The sequence below is a fragment of the Bemisia tabaci genome, chromosome 2 (genome assembly GCF_918797505.1).
Source record: "Bemisia tabaci chromosome 2, PGI_BMITA_v3".
Classification (NCBI taxonomy): Eukaryota; Metazoa; Arthropoda; class Insecta; order Hemiptera; family Aleyrodidae; genus Bemisia; species Bemisia tabaci.
The window spans coordinates 21975769-21994843 of NC_092794.1; the positions used below are offsets into that span (position 1 = coordinate 21975769).

General features: G+C 40.2%; 1 protein-coding gene across 1 annotated transcript in view; it reads right to left on the reverse strand.

The window, feature by feature from the left end:
- LOC109043649 (kelch-like protein 23) overlaps positions 1 to 19075 on the reverse strand; it is a 71364-nt gene that overhangs the window by 7696 nt on the left and 44593 nt on the right. The window contains exon 11 of the transcript XR_011899262.1: positions 7180 to 7241. The gene's annotated coding sequence lies outside the window, so the exon portion shown is untranslated. The remainder of the gene's footprint in view (positions 1 to 7179; positions 7242 to 19075) is intronic.

Here is a 19075-nt window from a genome sequence, read left to right on the forward strand (position 1 = left end):
TACAGTAGACTATTTTTTTAATCTCACTGTTTTTCCTCTAAAATTTTTACCATTTGCAAGGAATTTTTTTTTTTTTTTTTTTTTTTTTTTTTTTTTTTTTTTTAAAAAACGAACTGAATCCACTCATTTTGGTTAGATTATAAAAAGCTCAAAATCAAGTTGGCGGCTTGAAAACACAATTCTTTTTAAAAAAAACACATCTGTGATTTTTTTTCTAAATACTCCAGTACTTGAAAAATGAAAGAGGAAGAGGAAGAAATTAAAAATGAGGCGTCTAGTATTAAAACCTGCGATCACCATTTTGCTGTCGAAAAATTTGGCACATGTTTTCATTGTTTAAAAAGAGTAACCAATATGACTCCGTCCGTAAAACACTGTCATAATTTTCTCACGACCGTAAAGTCAATTCATTAGAAAGAATGCACACTGATGCTCTTCGGATCTCTTCACTGAAAAAAAAGTGTGGCAAATTTCACTAGCAGTATATGGTGATTCCAGCGTGAGTCTACTTGATTTTTGACACAATGATACTGTAGGGTAACCAATTAATGATAACCAGATATGTTATAAAATTTACTATACTTTGGGAGAATGCGATCTGTTTAACCTACATTATTTACAACCACAGTGTCAGTGTCTGTTGGTGATACGTATGACACTGTCGCTCAAACCACACTTTTTTCTCAGTGGTCATTAAATACTGGAACGTCTGCCTTTGTAGACAGTGAAATGAAGATTGCAGATTCTGATACTAAGCGCCTCAAATCTGCTACACTGTGCAGCAGCAGAGGTTGCACACAATTTTGTGTCTATGGCGCTGCATGCTTTTAGTGCCGTTTTATCTATGACTAGACGGATATGATTACACATATAAAGAGAACAGAAAAAAATAACAGATTGGAAAACAAATAATTTGAAATGAAATTTTATGTCTGAATTCTCAGATGGAAACTCGAGCGAAATTCTTAAGATGCCTGCGACCAGGTAATCTTTTTACGTCTTCGGATGATGTTGATTGCTGCTCGTTATTTGAGCCCAATTTTTTTACTCTTTCATTATTTCTTTTAATTATAATTTAATATTTGCATCGCGATAGCAGAAAGGAAGCAAGCGACATCAGCTAGCCGAATTCAACAGGGTAATTTAATTTTTTAAAAAAAGAAGGTTTGTGCGGATTCCTTTGAACATTTGAAGGGATTTGCTTCTTACTGTGCAGAAAATTTACTAAAATTTGCGAAAAAAAATACGCACAACCGCTTTCAAATAGAACATTGAGGTGCTCAATTCAATTTGGCAATAGCTGACGTGGCTTGGTTCCTTTCCGCTTGACGCGGCCCATTTGATGTTCGATGATTCCATTGCGTCCCAAGCAGCATTTTTCAACGGAAAAATCGCGATTTGTTGCGATTTTGTTGGCGATAAAATTGCTAAGATAATCAACATCTGAGCGATTATCCTCGATCTTGTTGCAATAAAATTGCGATTTTATCGCCGGGCAATTTATCGCGATATTATCGCAACAAAAATCGCGATATATGGCGATTTAATCTCAATTTTATCGACAAAAATTGATCGCGATTTTATTGAACAAAAAATTGCGATGTATAGCGATTTAATCGCCATAAATCGTAATTTTTTATTCGATAATATTGCGATTAAATGCCACCGATAAAATCGCTATTTATCGCGATCACTGCTACTTGGGTTAGCAGCAAAGCGATTAAAATTGTTTCTTCCATTTCCATTTCACACGGGGGACGGTCAAACTCTTTGAACTTTAATCCTAACGCAAAATCATATCAATAAAATTTTATGAGTAAACAGGAGTTTTCGGGACGCTCCATTCCCGAGGAATTCGACCCGATTTGAGGAAAATCAAAGCTCGCACATTTACACTATCCTATCGTGCCCTAACTTATCGCGAGTGCAAACTGCCGCTCGACAATGTGGCCAAGACGCAAAGGGCAAGGGTCGCTTACAGAGGAACTACTGCAGCTTACTATCATCTGTGAAAACAATGGGTTTGCACCGATGAGTGAGATTTCACAGGTTCGTTTGACGCCAATTCCTATCATGCTATGGACTTTGGCAAGTCTGAGGATGCCCGAACCCGCAGAGACAAAAAAAATTTCCTGACTTTTAGGTCTACTCATCTAGGGAAAAATTGTACGGCGAAAGTCACTCGAGGATTCGAACATTTTTTGAACATGGACGCAGACGCACCATTATAGAAAGTCCACTGCGTCCCGCAAAGACCCTGAAGAACAATAAGAACAACGGAAATGTTGCATGTGTGAGGAATTTGCGATTTGCCGGATGCATCTTATGTATAAGTTCGCGAGAAACACGATGGTGCCACTGGTTTTCTCTAAAATCAACTCCCAAGCTCAAAAAAAGCTCTCAAGTTGAGGCCAAAATGGAGGGGATAACCCACGCTATCCTGAGAGTCCACCTCTACATCAAGACAAACTCAGCATGCAAAGATAGGGAGCAAATACATTGACAGGGCTGTCACTTTATTTGGGAACTCTAAGACTGAAAACACGGCATCACTGCTAATGTATTTGATCCCTATCTTTGCATGGAGAGCTCGTCTTGATGTAGAGATGTACTCTCAGGATGGCGATGGATATCCCCTCCATTTTGGCCTCAACTTGAGAGCTTTTTTTGAGCTTGGGAGTTGATTTCAGAGAAAACCAGTGGCACCATCGTGTTTCTCGCGAACTTTTACATAAGAATCAACAGTCAAATCGCAAATTCCTCACACATGCAACGTCTCCATTGTGGCGACTGTTTTGGGTTGTTGCGTCAACGCCTCAACCCTTAACGAATATCACTCGTTGCCGATCTTGCCATAGCACTGCCGTGCTAAGGAAAAACGCCGTACAGACATTTAGTAGTTGCCGAATGTCCTTTGATAAAACCCGACTTTCCTGGTTGACTAATGAATATTTTTCTTCCAATTTATCAGATAATTTTCTTCACAATTTCACCTAAAGTTCCTGAAAATTTCAAGGAAAAATATCCATAACTTTCCTCAAAAATAAACTTATTATCAAAGGAAACTTGGCAACTGAATGTTCTTACGGGGTTTTTCCTTAGCACAGCAGTGTAGAGGTCTGGGTCGAAAATCACTTGTCCCGATCTACTGCCATTTTTTGCAATTTCGAATAATTTGCATGCGAAGTCCGCCATTTTTTTGATTCCCCATAGCTCCGTGAAGCTTGAGATAACTGTGCCCGCCAAAAGGATCCTTCCTGTAAAGGTTCTGTGCGTGAGGCAGAAGCCACTTCTGCGGATACAAAATATTCCTGATCTTCGAAACTCTCGTCTTATGTCTATTATTCATCTGATGATGGCTGAATGATGAGAGTCATGTTGAGTGGTTAGCCGCGAGTCAAACAACGTCTGCTGAATAAAGTGCTCAATGCCGCCCTTAAAACTGAACTAGATTTTGCAATTAGGAACTGAAATTTCTGGCTCGGTTTAGGAACAACGCATGTATCATTCAATTCCCTATGTACATAAGTGTTTTTACGGACGAGCCCGAAATTGTAGTTCCTAATCGCAAAATTAAGTCCAGTTAGCCGTCATCATTGGGTGAATAAAATGGTAATCTTCGAAACAGAAACGGAAACCTTTTTCTTGATAAACTGTCAGAGCTCTCTGAAATATTTTGAAAGCGGCGTTCCATTTTGATGAGATGTTTCAAGCATCAAAGAATACAGCGTTCTTGAATAACTGATCCTCACATCCGACTGACCCAAAATTTCAATTTCATACTTTTCAGAGGGTTGAAACAAATTGTCAATGAGTAAGATGTGAACAGTAATGTGGCCAAGAGTAATGTAAGGTACTACACTCAAGAGAGAACTATGTTGTACTAGCATTCTTTCCGAATGGAATTCAGGAGTTCGGCTGGATCTATAGAGGTCAACGAAGAGGTGCCAAAACGTCTCAACCGAAACGATTTGATAAAGATTCCTTGCAGATGGTTTTGAAACGGTGCGCGATTCGCCTGAAGCAGTGGCTGAAAATATCCCCTTCCGTGCGTGTTCAGGCAAACCGCACGTGACAGTGGTGGCAATAACCTGTCCTGTGCAACCGGTAGCATTGTCCGGACAACGTAAAGCAACTGCATAGAAGCCCAACATTTTTGCTTCGGCAATAAAATTAGTAACGGCCTAGCGAGCACCGTTGCAAAAAAAAAAAAAAAAAAAAAAAAAATTACCGCCAGTGAATGTTTCAACTTCCTAGAGATCATATTGCATACCTGAAGATGTGAAGGAACGACGATAGAATACAATTTAACACGATCGGAATAACAGTATAACATACGAATCGAACAAAAACCTGCATGGCAGAGACCAAAGTAAGATTCTCTGATGATCAGATATTCAAAAAAATCTGACGATCATTTCTGATCCTGGGGCAGGTGGTTTTTGATTGGCTTACATATTCTACTTTTTTCAAACTTTTATTCCAATTGAACCTAATCTCTAAGGAGATCAGTCAAAACGTTTTGATTCTAGTGCACTTCATTAAAGCCCTGTTTCATGTGGTCTTATATTTTTAATTATATCTTATTCTAATTTCATTCCATTGTATGTGTCATGTGGTTGGGCTACTCGTAGAATTTTGTCTATTATTGGGTGAAGGAACTTTCAGAGAATCTCGGAATTGGTCCGACAATACGTCGTCGCTCCTCTGGCGTTAAGGCGTATCACGATTTCCACGTGAACCCTGTTATCCGTATAATTCTATGCTTTTCAGGGCTCATATGGAAATTGAGATATGTCCATACGTCAGAGGAGCAATGAAGAGGATAATCAGAGGCTCCGAGCATCGTTGTCGACGACTGTTTTAACTTGGCAATGATCAAATTGCATACCCGACAATCTAAGGGAACATCGGTCGAGAGAACCCGGTATGATCTGTGATAGAGCAGTTGAATAATTGAGCTATATTAAGCGATAAGGAACTAAGAAACTCATTTCAGGAACGACGCACATGATATAAGTTACCCTGTGCAGATACCCTATGTGTTAGTTAGCGGTGATGGATTTTATTAATGAGCCGGAAAAAAGAAGTACATAGACTTGCCTGCTTTACCTAGAAGTTTGCTTCAATGTCTAACAAATAATTTAACTATTTTAACTCTCTTGAGAGCAAATTTGTGCTCGGATGATCTTTTCCCTCCTCCATAATGAATCTTTAGTTTTAGACTGAATTTTGAGCAAACGCTGACGAAACCACCGCGCCCGTAGGGCGAAGAGGTGCCGAGTCTTGCTTCCCGGGGAGGAGGTAACGGTAGAAAAATTAAATTTTCGGCTTAACGTGTTTTATGAACGGTGCCGCACTGGCAATTTTCAATATCGACTCACAAGTGACTTGTTGCAGTTCATTTGAAAACAAGAAAAAAAATTTGAATTTAAAATTGAAAGAGTATTTTCGGAAAAAATTTCACGAAAGAAAAAAGGCTCATTTGACCCATAGAACCAGTGACGATTTTGGAAGTTGCCGACACTGTTTTCTTCCATTCAAAACTGTTAAATACATCGATCTCATGAGAGGCGAGCTGCCTCTCCGAGAATCGATTGTTTTACACGCATTTAAATGAAGGAAACACAGTGTTGCCAACTTTCGAGAATCGCCACTGCATAGAACGCGCTCCTGCAGTCTAGCAGTTTAGCCTTGGATCACCCTGTATATTGATAGTTTCACGTACATGTTACTGGACGAGGTCCAGAGTTGCCAACTTACGAGAGTCATTGTCATCGTCAGCGGAAAAGCCGTGAAAAAACTAATGATTTTCTGCTGTACGCGCGCGCGAGTTGATGACTTGGTGGCACTCAGGAAGAAGAGGAGGCGCCCTGCGGTCTTCGTTAGACGGTTAAAATTACCGGACCGGAACGGAACTGAACTGTACCGGTAAGTCTCTTTAAGATAGATGCAAAGATTGGCGTATAAAAATAAATATTGTCTTGGTTTGTTTTCTGTCCACCGCACAATGGGGTTAAAGCGACTCTGATCTGAACATTGCCATTAGAAATGGAGAGTCCTAGAGGATAGAGGCGAATTTCCGAGATCGAATGTGGAATGGTCAGGGTCGGGCTGCCCCGAGTGGCCGGGTGGTGGAGTGGCGCACAGCGGATCGAGTTAATTAGAGAGGTCGGACTTGAAATTTGGAACTAAAACCGCAAATTTTGATGTGTATTTCGTCACATTTAAAATTTTAAGGAGTGCTTCCGGAAGAAAATTTCACGAGGGAACCAATCGCCCCACTTTTAGAATCTCAAAATTTTGTATAAACGGAGTTAAAAGCTTTTAAAGTTTCCCAATTTTGTCCCACCTCGCCTGTTGACTCTTTCTACTGTGTGGCGATCGCCACCCGGGCCTCTGGGCTGATGATAATAAAGGTAGAAAAGCGAAAAAAATAGAGGCGAATAGAAAGACAAACAGAACCACTGGAGTTTCTGTGAAACTCATTTCAGGTAAAAATTACTGCTTGCACGGAGTACCCAGGCTCAACCAGTGTGAAGTTAGGGGCCCGGCACTATTTACACGAAAAAGAGAACTGCTTTAACGTGAATCAATTTTAATTACGTATGTGGTTAAATTTATTACTTAGTATGAATTTATACATGTGTTAATTGCTTCTTTATTATACAAATACCTCGATGCACAAATTAGGAATTTAGATTTTCTCGCAGAGCGATTTCAAATGGATAAGCAGCAAAATATCACGAAAAAAATTCGGTGTGACGTCACCACGTGACGCCAAACGTCCTGGTTGAACGTTTGGTGTATGATTCTCGCTTTTATCTTGGAGCAATCGCGACATCTGAGAGTGATACCACTATTCGGCCACGTGGGAGCTCGGGTTGCCTACACCGAAAACTGAAGGCAAACTGACGGTGAGGTCAAGTCGCCGCTCCGCACGCTACGCTCGGTGAATTCGTCGCGTGTCTGACGTAAGGGCGTAACTAAACTCAGAGATCAGCCTGGGAAAACATTGAGTATATGAACTACAGAGTTCATCGCGAAGTGTATAGTTACGTGTACGTCCTTATTTCAGGAGAGCGACGAATTAATCCTTTCTCCCCCTAAAAAAATGCAAATTCTGATTTTCATCGTTCAACCACATGGAATGCTATAGGATTAAAATGGCAAACCTACCTTGTTATCTGTGGGTCCATGTCCCGAAAAGGTCTTTCCAGGCTCGTGATGATTTGCTGCCTCTGAAACAAATCGAAGAGTCGGGTATTACTTCATTGGGTTAGGTAAAATCAATCCATCCAATTTACTGTCGAAAGAAAGAAAGAAAGAAAGAAAAAAAACATGCTGTATGATTTTAAAATGCAGTTGAGAAACTTTTAACTTAGCTTTTCTGCGAGCGCGGTTGTCTTGCCTAACGTTAATCTAGCATGAAAATGAAAAATACCCCTTTTATGTAATTGAAATAAAATCAGTCGATTTTTCATCATCCAAACTATTCCTAGCAGTCTTTCGGACGATTAGTGGCAATTTGACAAAGAACGGAGGCTTCTTTCGATAAAATTTTCCGGTCAGAAGCTTCTGAGCCCGTTTTCCCGAAACTTCATTTTTGCACTTACTGCTCTCTTCGCTATCATGATAGTACATATATACTGCCGTGCTAAGGAAGAACGCCACATGAATATTCGAGAGTTGTCAAATCTCTTCCGATAAAAAATGACTTTTTAAGGAAAGTAATGCATTTTTTTTGCTTGAAATTTTCAGATATTTTAGATTAATTTACAAACATAATTGGCTGAAAATTTTGAAAAAAAATATGCACAATTTTTTTCAGAAAAATTGAGGGAAATATGGCAAAGTCTGAAGGCTCATACGGCGTTTGTCCTTTGCCCGGCGGTATAGGAGTCCAAGATTGGATCCACTTGGCGGCGAGGTGCTCTGAAATTGTGACGTCGGAACGATTGTCATTGAGGTCTGAACATTAATCGACCGATCGCGGTTTGCGGCGTCGAGTTATCGACCGATACGACGACAGTAACAATTCAGCGCCGACTAATCGCTCATATCCGCAAAATCATAACAAACCGGCACGGTGTTGCCTTTTCGCTTCGCGAATCGATGGCCGCAATCCTGATTCTCTCTCAGCACGAGAGAAGGACACAACCATCGCGTTTTGATCGTTACGAATATGCCATTCAAGCTTGTACGACCTGATAACATGGGCAAAACAAAGGAGGAAGGCTTGACCCCCTTCCCATTTGTCCGTGAAACTCTTTCCGAAAGCTTTAGTGGTGCCCCCCCCCCCCCCCAGGTACTTGACGAGCTCCCCCCTATTTCATTACTTGTACCCCTCCCCCTCAAAACAGCCGCGGACACCTTCTAGGAAGTGTGACGGGGGAGAGTTCGGGTCGGGGGGCCTCCCCCAGAAAATTTTGACAATTTGATGCTCTCTGGAGGCAATTTGAGGCTATAATCAGCAGTTTCGTCTCCTTTTTTAGTGCAGAAATTCCATTAGTTTTCACGTGTAAATATATCATTGTTTTGTGAAAATTAAACGAAACTTTATAAAGAAAGCAGAAATATGGGGGGGGGGGGGGATGAAGGATTGGGGAGAAAAGAAGAAAAGGGGGGTGGAGGAGAATATCACCGAGGCAAAACAGGTAACACTTTGGCGGATTTACGCTAACTGCGCATCAAAAAAAAGAAAAGCCCCTCCCCCCCCCCCCAATTTCAAACTAGACGAGTTGATCGACTGCAAACATGGCCACTGACAGACTGACACCACTAGAAAGCTTTAAAATAAAAGAAAGAATAGACGGTGATTGCGCGTCAAGGATTTGTACCTCCCGACGTCATCAGGTTCACGTGAAAATTGGCTGAGGTTTTCTGACTTGACACTTCCTATTAAAAATCGAAAAAAAGCTTGAAAGCTTGAGCGATGGCTAAAGTGAGAAACTACGTGTCTTCGCATTGCGGGGTTACAAAATCTCTGCTCCTATTTTATTTTTTTAGATAGAAACAAGTCAACTACATGGCTTGAAATTTCTGAGGAATATTCTGCTGATGAGAGGAAAAATCAAGAACATTTTCAAGAAATTAAGTTGACTAGTTTTCCGAGGAAAACACAGAGTATGAAAGGAAGTCTGCAACGTCACAAACGGAGATGCGTGGTTTCGCACTGTGGCCATCGACAAATTAAATTAAATTTTAGGAATTTCCTGCATTCTTCATGTTTCGTTAGATTTACTGATTTTGGGGTGTTTGCGATCAATGCTGCAAATTTTTCGAACCGCGGGCTTGCAACGTGGGGTACAGTGGTGTCGCGGAGGCAATGTCGCGAGGCCCGTCCATGAGTCACCGGAAAATCGATTCGCTCGACCGATACCCATGCGGAAAAAACTATAACGCGCCATCTACGCAACATCTCGAATCAAGCCAATTTACGGCTGGTTGGACGTACTTATGCTAAAAATAACTCCGCGAAAATGAATTGTATCAAAAAGAACTACATGCACATTATTGGCTGACCTCATAGTTCCTTTTGATTTGGCTCTTTTTCACATAGTTCTGTGGCTAGATGAACGTCGTCTACGATCAGAAAAAGAAAATGATTAAAATAATGTTGCGACCTGCTGGCGGGTCCGCCTGGACAGATCACCCCCTATTGAAGATGACGAGTATGAATAGGTAAAGTTTTCTGCTGATATCAGCTGGAGCTCTACTGGAAGTCAAATCTCAGGAGCTCTACAGGAGATCAAATCTCAGGAACTCTACTACAGATCAAATCTCAGGAACTCTACAGATCAAATCTCAGGAGCTCTGCTAGAGATCAAATCCCAGGAGCTCTACTAAAGATCAAATCTATGGAGCTCTACTTCTCTGGAGATAACTGCGAAATTAGTAGGAATCCAACTGATTTCAGTAAAATCTTCACCAATATCGAGTAAATCTCCACTGACATCAGTTAAATCTTCACTGATATCGGTTAACTCTTTACTGACCTCCAGTGAATCTCCATACTGAATCAATCCTTCAACTTACGTCAGGGAAGATTTAACTGCTGTCTAAAAAATATCTCCACTTCTCGGAGTGTTCCTTCCGATCGGAATTTCTTGTATTTGACAAGTCATAACTTTAATCTTCATTTAGAGCGATTTTATATGAACTAACACAAGAAACATACTCTACATATAAATGTGGACTTACTTGTGTTTTATAGTTTACATTGGAACTATCGAAAAACGCAAGTAATTAGTAAGACAAGATGCAATAAATTAATCTATTGGGAAATTTAACAGCGATAATTGCTTAGCATTTTGCAAAAAGGAGCCGGGCGCACGATGTCGCTAAGATTGTTCAATCGTTTTCACCTTGCAAATGTAAACTGATCACCTAAACAAGTTTTATCTTCACTTACAATCAGGGCCGGATCTAGGAGATGGCCACATGGCGGCAAATTTAGGGGGCGGCAAATTTTGCAATTTTTTTTAAAAATAGGTATAAAAAAATCGGATTAAAAAAAAAAAATCACAAACGAGGAAAGGTGACAAAATCTCTCATGTCCTGAGAGTATATTTCTAATTTTGTCGTCTTTCTGTGATACAATAGACAGCACCTTTCATTAGTCTATTTACGACTAAGAGAGAAACCGAACACGGAATTTGGTCTGGAACGGCGCGGCGCAGAGAGCAATGACGACGAGGACTTTAGATGAAAAGGAGTAGCCCTCGGTGTGGCGGTCGGCATGTATCACATGTTAGCGCCTACAAGACTGCATGAATACTTCACGCATTGCGTCAAAGCCAGTGAGGTCGCTGCGGTCAGCAGCGAGCGGCGTGAAACGCATAGCGCCTACAAGACTGCATGAATACTTCACGCATTGCGTCAAACCCATTGCGGTCAGCGCGGCGCAGCGGCGGAAGTTAAAATTATTAAATCACATTTAAGTTTGTTCTTTCATAATTTTTTCGTTCATTTCTTCAAATGGAAGGCCTCGTCCTCACAGAGATAGGTATACGGAACTTAACTTTTGCACAAAGTTTTGTGAACCTTTGCTAGTAGTGTTGTGAGGGTTTTCGCAAATAATGTGTCCAACAAGAATGAACGCGTCTAATGCACCCCTCTCCCTTTGGCACGTTCACTTGATGGTTTTTATTGATGTTTCAAAACAAATGATAAGGGGGCGGCAAAATGCAGGCGGCCCATGGGCGGTAAGTTGGTAAATCCGGCCCTGCTTACAATAAGCTATAAATTCAAGACTCAAATTGTATATTTAATTTTTCGCAGGATTTAAGTAATTTTAATGCAAAGAATGTGAGTTGCACGATCTTAGCAATATTAGAATTCTCTTGGTTCCTTTTTGGAAAATGCAATCCAATTTATCAAATGACATCCAGCCGCTGAATCAATCGAGGGAAAGTCGTTCTGAAGTAACAGCCATGCGAAGAATTTTGTGGCCGAGTTTAGTTCAGTTGCCGAAATCGCAAGACACGAACCAATCAAACTCGGAACAGAGTACCGACCTTGTTTATTAACCCGTTTGACATTATTAATATCTATGCAGTACCGGTCCGAGATAAAATTCATTAACGGATACAAATTACTTTTTTCGGAGACTGTCGCATCCTCTGAGCACAAAATAGCCTGGAACGTTTTGCTTCTTTATGTTGAGCATTCTTGATGCGGCCCATTGGTACTATCTTCGACAAATCCTCTTTTCATGGCAGATGTCAATGCATTGCTTACTCCGATATTCTGCCGTGCTAAGGAAGAACGCCGTATGAACATTAGAGGGTTGCCAGATTTCCTTCAATAAAATGTTCATTATTGAGGAGAGATATGAATATTTTTCCTTGAAATTTTCAGGGACTTAAGGTGAAATTACGAACAAAATTATCTGGGAAAAAAATGGAACGAAAATATTCATAAGTTTACCAGGAAATTCGTGTTATATCAAAGGAAAGTTGGCAACGCCTGAGGGTCCATACGGCGTTCTTCTTTAGCACGGCAGTATTAGCGACGGAATTATTTATTTTGCAGAAGTCTCCTTGAACCATGCTCCAGGCTCTTTTGAATCTCCTCCTCCGAGGAAGATCGCGGTATAGTTTGTGTATATGCTCGATGGGTTGGTGCGTGGCTGAAACTGGATATCGGCCCAAAAATAATCGATTGAATTGTGATCGATGAGTCGCGGATCAATTATTCATCCACCGTTAAAACCAAATAATAAACCCTGTGTTCATAATGTGTGCATTTGATGCATTCTTCCAGATTTCATAAAAAATTAGAATTTTCCCAATTACGGACTTCGAGCTCCAGCCCATCGACCGCCTTACTCCCCTTCCTCAACCCGTCCATCGAGTGTCTTAAAAAAGATTTTATTAGAATAGAGATGATTCTGCGTGGATACTTATAGAGTGATTGTGCTAGGAGTGTGAGAGAGTGTATCCACGCCTGTGCCGTTTTCTGATTGGTCTACCAGTATTAGGTCTTTTACGGGGCTATTTAGGCAGAATGGTAAAAAAAAAAAAAAAAAAAAAAAAAAAAAAAAAAAAAAAACCTAGTGGGATTTTTATTTTAAAGGGCGACATGAATTTTACCCACACGAAGTACGTACACTTACAAGCAAAAACATATTCATATAAGTTGGTTCAGAATTTACGTCAAAAGCTCAAAGGTGGGAAAATAAGAATAAAGTTATAATGTCGCCGTCCTTGTCTGTCAAGAATAAATCCTAAAAGTTCCATGAACGCCTAAGAACTCGAAGACTACTCCGAAAACCGCTGTTGTTCTGAACCGAAAGGGTTGAGAAGGCAAACCTCCTACATACTTTGGCAAAACACAGAAAAATCATACGAGAAATACACGACTTAAAAAACTTTTGCTTTTCTTTCATTAGAATAAAATGTGACGATAATTAAGTATGCATCGTTGCATATGATGCAGATTTCTAGTTTTCTGGTTTCGCCGTCGAAATGTCGAAGGCACATAGTAAAATCAGTTCTGTGCGAGGAATCAATTTGCCCTCGATCAGGCGCGCGTGTGAGAGCTGAAAGGTTGAGAGACAAATCATTTTAATCTAAGAGCTGATTGATGTCGGCAATTGAGTGAGTTTCATGATTAATTTAGATTCGATAAATGAACAAATTAACACACCAATCCATCGGACTTCGATACCTCGCCTTACGCCAAAAAACGAAATCTGAGAACTGGTATCGAAAAACACGGTTTTCCTTATAAACGATCCGATAGATTGAAACGATCAATTGACTTGCACTGATCTGACTAATGAGTGAATCGCTTGGACCTCGATTAACCATCCATTAAAAAAAAAAGGAAAACAGAAGCAAAAAGGTCGAGGAAAACGTATTTTTTCTGCTTGAAGTAAACTCTGCTTTATTAAATGACTTCACTCGGTGGAGTCGATCGACTTCTATTGATTCGATAGGTGTATTCTTTTGTTGATTTAATTGATCGTAGGACTTCGACAAGTCTGTTGGCGCCTACAGATAGATCTATGAAAAAATGACGACACCTCGGCATGCTCACAATCATCTGAGAATAAATGTTCCGTTACTTGCCGATAAACTTCCTAGGTCACGCCCGTGGCGACGGCGCGCTAATTAAAATTTTGTAGAAGCAAAAATCACGGCAGAAAAAAATACACAGCTTTCAACTTTGATTAATGATATAAATTGAAAGTCTCAGGAAAAAATATTTTCATTGCTCGCCCGAAAGAGGCTACTCTTCATTACTTATTTGTTCGAAACGTGATCACATTGGTTTCGTTTCGCTACATACATTAGATTGAATATGTATCTGTCTGTTTGTAGCGCTTGTGTTTGGTTCTCCGGTGCCTCCTGGTGAAATTCACTTTGAAGACTCGAACAAAGTAATTGGTAAGTGCCGAATCTCTTTTCATATACCCAGTATTGGAAAAAAGATGAATTTGAAACCGTGAGAATGACTTAACGAGAATAAAGATCAGTGGCGTGCCGTGCTTTGCGATCCAACGATGGATCTGCCATTTAAACCTACAGAAAAGGATCGACAAACAAATTTTCGCAAATAACACCTTAATAATCGATTCTTTATTACTATAGCTTCAAATAGAAAAATATTGATAATCGATCATTCACGCCTCGCTACTGATAAATGCGTATGACCAGCCACGTGAAAAGGGACTTTAGTCCACGAAAATACAGAAGAGCTGTTGATACTGGAGTATTTGAGGCTCTGCGAGAGTTTTTGGACAAAAATGCCAGAATAAGTCGGAGCTATGGCGGTTCGAAGTTCAAAGTTCAAAAAACTTAGTTTCGAGAAAAAGTTTTTCAAAATTCTAATCCTTTTTGGTATCTTTAATTGGTACAGTGAACGACACTGCTCAGAGCTTTTTTTTTTTTTGTAGACACTGGAGAGCTTTCCGTAAAACTCTCTGGATCCAATTTTCCGACACTACTTGACGAGAATCGCTCTACTGAGAAATGTGCCTCCGCAGATTACTTTTAAGACCTTTTTCCTATATGAACGATCATCTGCGCATTAAGTACAGGGGGGATAGTAACTAATACCATAAATAGTTCTCAAGGTTATAGGAGGAGGGAGGGGGCTCTCATCCGAGAAAAAAGTTGAGCCAAGGGTGACAAATCGTTATCTTTACCATAATTTCTATCTTTCATTTTACCTCGTAATTCTCAGTTCTCGAGCGTTGAACCTGGATCATTCTTCGTGATTAAAGACTGTGGCACTTGCAGGCCGATTACTGAAATTGATAGACGAAACTATAGACACAGACGACAAAAGGAATATGGAGGGATCCTATTGGTGGAAGCGGGTGGTTGCAACAAGAGTCCCTGTAGTTAGTTCATCATTTTTTCCCTTAGTCTATAGGAACCACTCGTTTCGACCAATAGGATCGCTCCATAATCCATGTCTTCTTTGTCTAACACTTTGTCCATCAATTTCAATAATCAACCCGCTGGACTTGCTGGAATCTTGCTTGGAGTCGAAGGAAAATGTTACGTTCATAGCAGGTTTCCGTTATGAGCAGGTCAGTGTGCATGAATTTGCCACATCAAATCAAGGAAACGCTGGACAAAATGTCCGATAAGAACGGTTTTCCTTTATGAGTATATCAGTATGCATGAAATCGTCGTATCCGATGTTTAAGGAAAACCTGGAAGAATTTATTGCCGTTGGGAGCAGTTTCCCGATATGAGCAAGTTTCGTTGAGACCAAATCCCACTGTATACGCACAATCCGTATGAATGGTGCGACACTGTGAGAGTAATTGGGTTTACTTTGATCGATGAACGAAAGTAAAGTTACGTAATTTTTCCGAGTGTGCACCTGCTTCTTCGCTGAAGGCAATGTTTATCAAAGTTGGACAAACGGCTTGATAGTTTGACAATGATCTCAAAATATTTACATGCAGTCAAGACGAGGGGCGTCAAATCTAGTGATTATAGCGTTTAGTCCATTGCCGATTGAGCAGAAGGGATTCCAGGATAAAAAAAGAGAACGAGAACAAAATTATCTTTTCATTTGTTTACTCTTTAGCAAATGTAGTTGGCGAAACCCGTTAAAAGAGATATTCCTTGTTAAAGGTCTTTTCCAGGTGTTTTCCCCCTTTACGCGCAGAGGAATAAACTAGCTTTAAAGGAGGCACAGGCTCCTCTAAAAACAGTTCCACCAAAGTTCACTGCCGTACTAAGGAAAAACGCCGTATTAGCTTTCAGATGTTGCCAAAACTCCCACGATAAAATATTCACCTATGAAGAAAGTTATGAATATTTTTCATTGAAATTATCAGATGTTTTATATTATAACATTGATGGAAAAATTGGAAGAAAAATGCCTGGCTTGGCAGCATACGAAAATTTCCCGTCTATAAACAAGCGCATTCACATTCCACCATGATTGTTATCGGTATTAGATACAACCTGCATCGATGCATTTGCCTGTAAACAACTCCCTAGACTATCAAACTTCAGTACTGATTTCCCTCATCCAATGGCTATTGGATGAGGCTACGAGTGGCAGGGTCAAAAATTGAGTTCCCTCAACCGAAAGTACTACCGTGATTTTGGGCTTGATGGATCCTTTAACTCGCTTGAGAGATTCGGTCACTCCTGGAAGGTGTAACCAGGAGCGAACATAGCTGATTATGATCGACACTTAATGATGGGATCACGGTGAAATACATCGAACTATACCTATGCACTATAGTGAAACCTGGTCTTAACGAAACTTTCTCATAGCGACAATCCACTCTTAACAAAAGTTTTTTCCTTCGATGGAGATGTTGCATGTGTGAGGAATTTGCGATTTGATTGTTGATTCTTATGTAAAAGTTTGCGAGAAACACGACGATGCCACTGGTTTTCTCTGAAATCAACTCCCAAGCTCATAAAAAGCTCTCAAGTTGAGGCTAAAATGGAGGGGATATCCCACGCTGTCCCGAGAGTCCACAGTCCACCTCTAACAGCCAAAACAAACTCTCCATGCAGAGATAGGGAGCAAATACATTGACAGGGCTGCCACTTTATTCGGGGACTCCAAAACTGAAAACACGGCAACCCTGCTAATGTATTTACTCCCTATCTTTGCATGGAGAGTTCGTCTTGATGTAGAGGTGGACTCTCAGGATAGCGTGGGATATCCCCTCCATTTTGGCGTCAACTTGAGAGCTTTTTTTGAGCTTGGGAGTTGATTTCAGAGAAAACCAGTGGCACCATCGTATTTCTCGCGAACTTTTTCATAGAAATTACAGTCAAATCGCAAATTCCTCACACATGTAACATCTCCATTAGATGTGAGAAATGCGATTAACCCACTTTAAAGCGGTCAATTGGAAAAAGATGATGTTGGTCGAGTTCTGAACTTAGCTGCAACAAAGTATGAACAAAAAGGCATTCCTGCCTGCAGACTGCTCGTATTAAATGTCATACCCCGTCGAGGATGGATTTTTCAAGGAGTGACTGTGGCTGGGCGCTCATCAGCGATTAGTCGTGCTTCGTCGACAATCGATATTCCCCCATTTGATGTTATGGTAAAGAATCGATAGTTAAGGCATACCCTGATAATCGATCCTTTTCCATAGGTTTAAATGGCAGATCGATCGATTCATTGCAGCATACGATCCATCATTTGGAGCACATTCCTATCTACCCGAGTGACTAATGTCTTTATGACATTGAGAAGAAGTCAAAAGACTTTGGCGTAAAGGCCGGTCAGCTAACCGCGACCACTGCGCCGCGGTTGAACGGCCAATGACTCAAGAGCCGGTGCGACGCACAGTGCGGAATCCTTATGGACGATGCGGACAAAAATCCACTGAGGAGAAAAAAACACATTGGATCTAGAGTCCAGACACTTGAAAACACTGACAAGAAAAGGACTCTTGACTCAATCAGATTTAAACTTAAATCAAAAGGAAATCCGCTCAAATTAAGAGGCTTGGTTCTTGATTTAAGCTTAAATCTGATTGAATCAAGAGTATTTTTTCTTGTCGATGTTTTTAAGAGTCTGGACTCTAGATCCAATGTGTTTTTTTTTCAGTGTCGGTAAAAGACACTTAACTTTGAATAATAAAGATAGTAGCACCGACATAGAAAAAACCTTGGGCACCATCGAAGTAAAACACTCGAGGAATAAGAAAATTTTACATCTCAGGATTTTTAACGTCTTTTTCGAGAAAAGTACATTTGAAGTTGGCAACCTCGAATCAGCCCTATGTTAACAATGTAAAAGCAACGTGCAACGCCCAAACTTTAACTTCGAATATCTCTGCTAGTCGCAAAAAGTCGCGATATCTTTTTAGTGCAATTGAAGATGGATATCTGAGGATCAAGAAATGTCACCCACCCAGAGAATTTAGCGTTCCAAGGGAGAAATCTTCATTTGAAGTTGTCGTCTTTTTCTCGTGTATTTCTTATAGACCAATGATTCTTCATCCATTTCCTACCCACTTTCTACCCAAATTTGAAGTAGTTTTGAGCAAAAACTTTAGAAATGAACCATGATTGTGAGTCAGAAAAAGATGACAAACTCCCAAAAAAAATAAAGAAAGAAAGAAAAAAAAATCAGTTATCGAGTTGTGAATTTTTTATTTTTGTCCACAGAGGGCCGCACAGTGCGGCGCCGGCGCACTGTGAATAAGGGAGCCTTTGGGTTAAGTTGGAAATGAAATGTTTTACAACATCTGCTAATTTCGATGTTTATTTCGTCACATCATTGATGCCAAGGATCCATTCATTAAGGGAAATTCGTTTCATATTGACAAGTATAATAGTTTTTTTAAGTTTCCGCGTCTTGTCCGACCTATACCACTGGCTCGTTTCACTTAAAAGTTCTTTCACTGATAAAACCATCGTCCCTGGTTGGTGAAAGGGGCGAGAGTCAGAGGGACAATAGAGACATCGTAACGTTGGTAACATTTTTTCTTGACAACTTATTTAATAGGGTGCTTATTTCGAACTCAAGATTTCAGAAAAATGGTCAAAATTAAGATTTCACGTTTTTACCATGTTATACAAGGAGCTTCAGCTTATTTTTTTTATGAAAGCGTCTTTTGCAGAAAAGGCACCTCATTAGACAAAAGCAAAATAATATACTCCGCATTCTCTCTGTACCAACATTCTATTCGCTATAATTTCGACAAATCTCTTCGTATCTCAACAACACTCACATTCTTTCTCATTCCGCTACAAGCTTCATCTCTAAACTGTCTTAATTTTTCTGAATCTGTAAATTTTCCTCCTTTCTTTATTCAGGTTTCGGCACCCTTACAGCTAAAACTTAAAAACATTATATGCCAAGATCTACTACTATTTGTCTAATTTTGTTCGATAATTCCTACATTTCAGCAGAAGGAGAGGAAGATTTTAGTTGTTCTACTGATTCATAAGTGACGAGTAGTGGGAAAACCGCACTTGATTCCCGAAGGTCGGTGTGAGCTGGTGGTACAATTGCATCAAGGAATTCTTGTCATTCAGTACTAAGAACGCTTGAAGATTCGAGACATTGTTGTAGCAGACAGCGATTTAAACGCGAGGCAGAAAAAAGATTCGAGCTAACG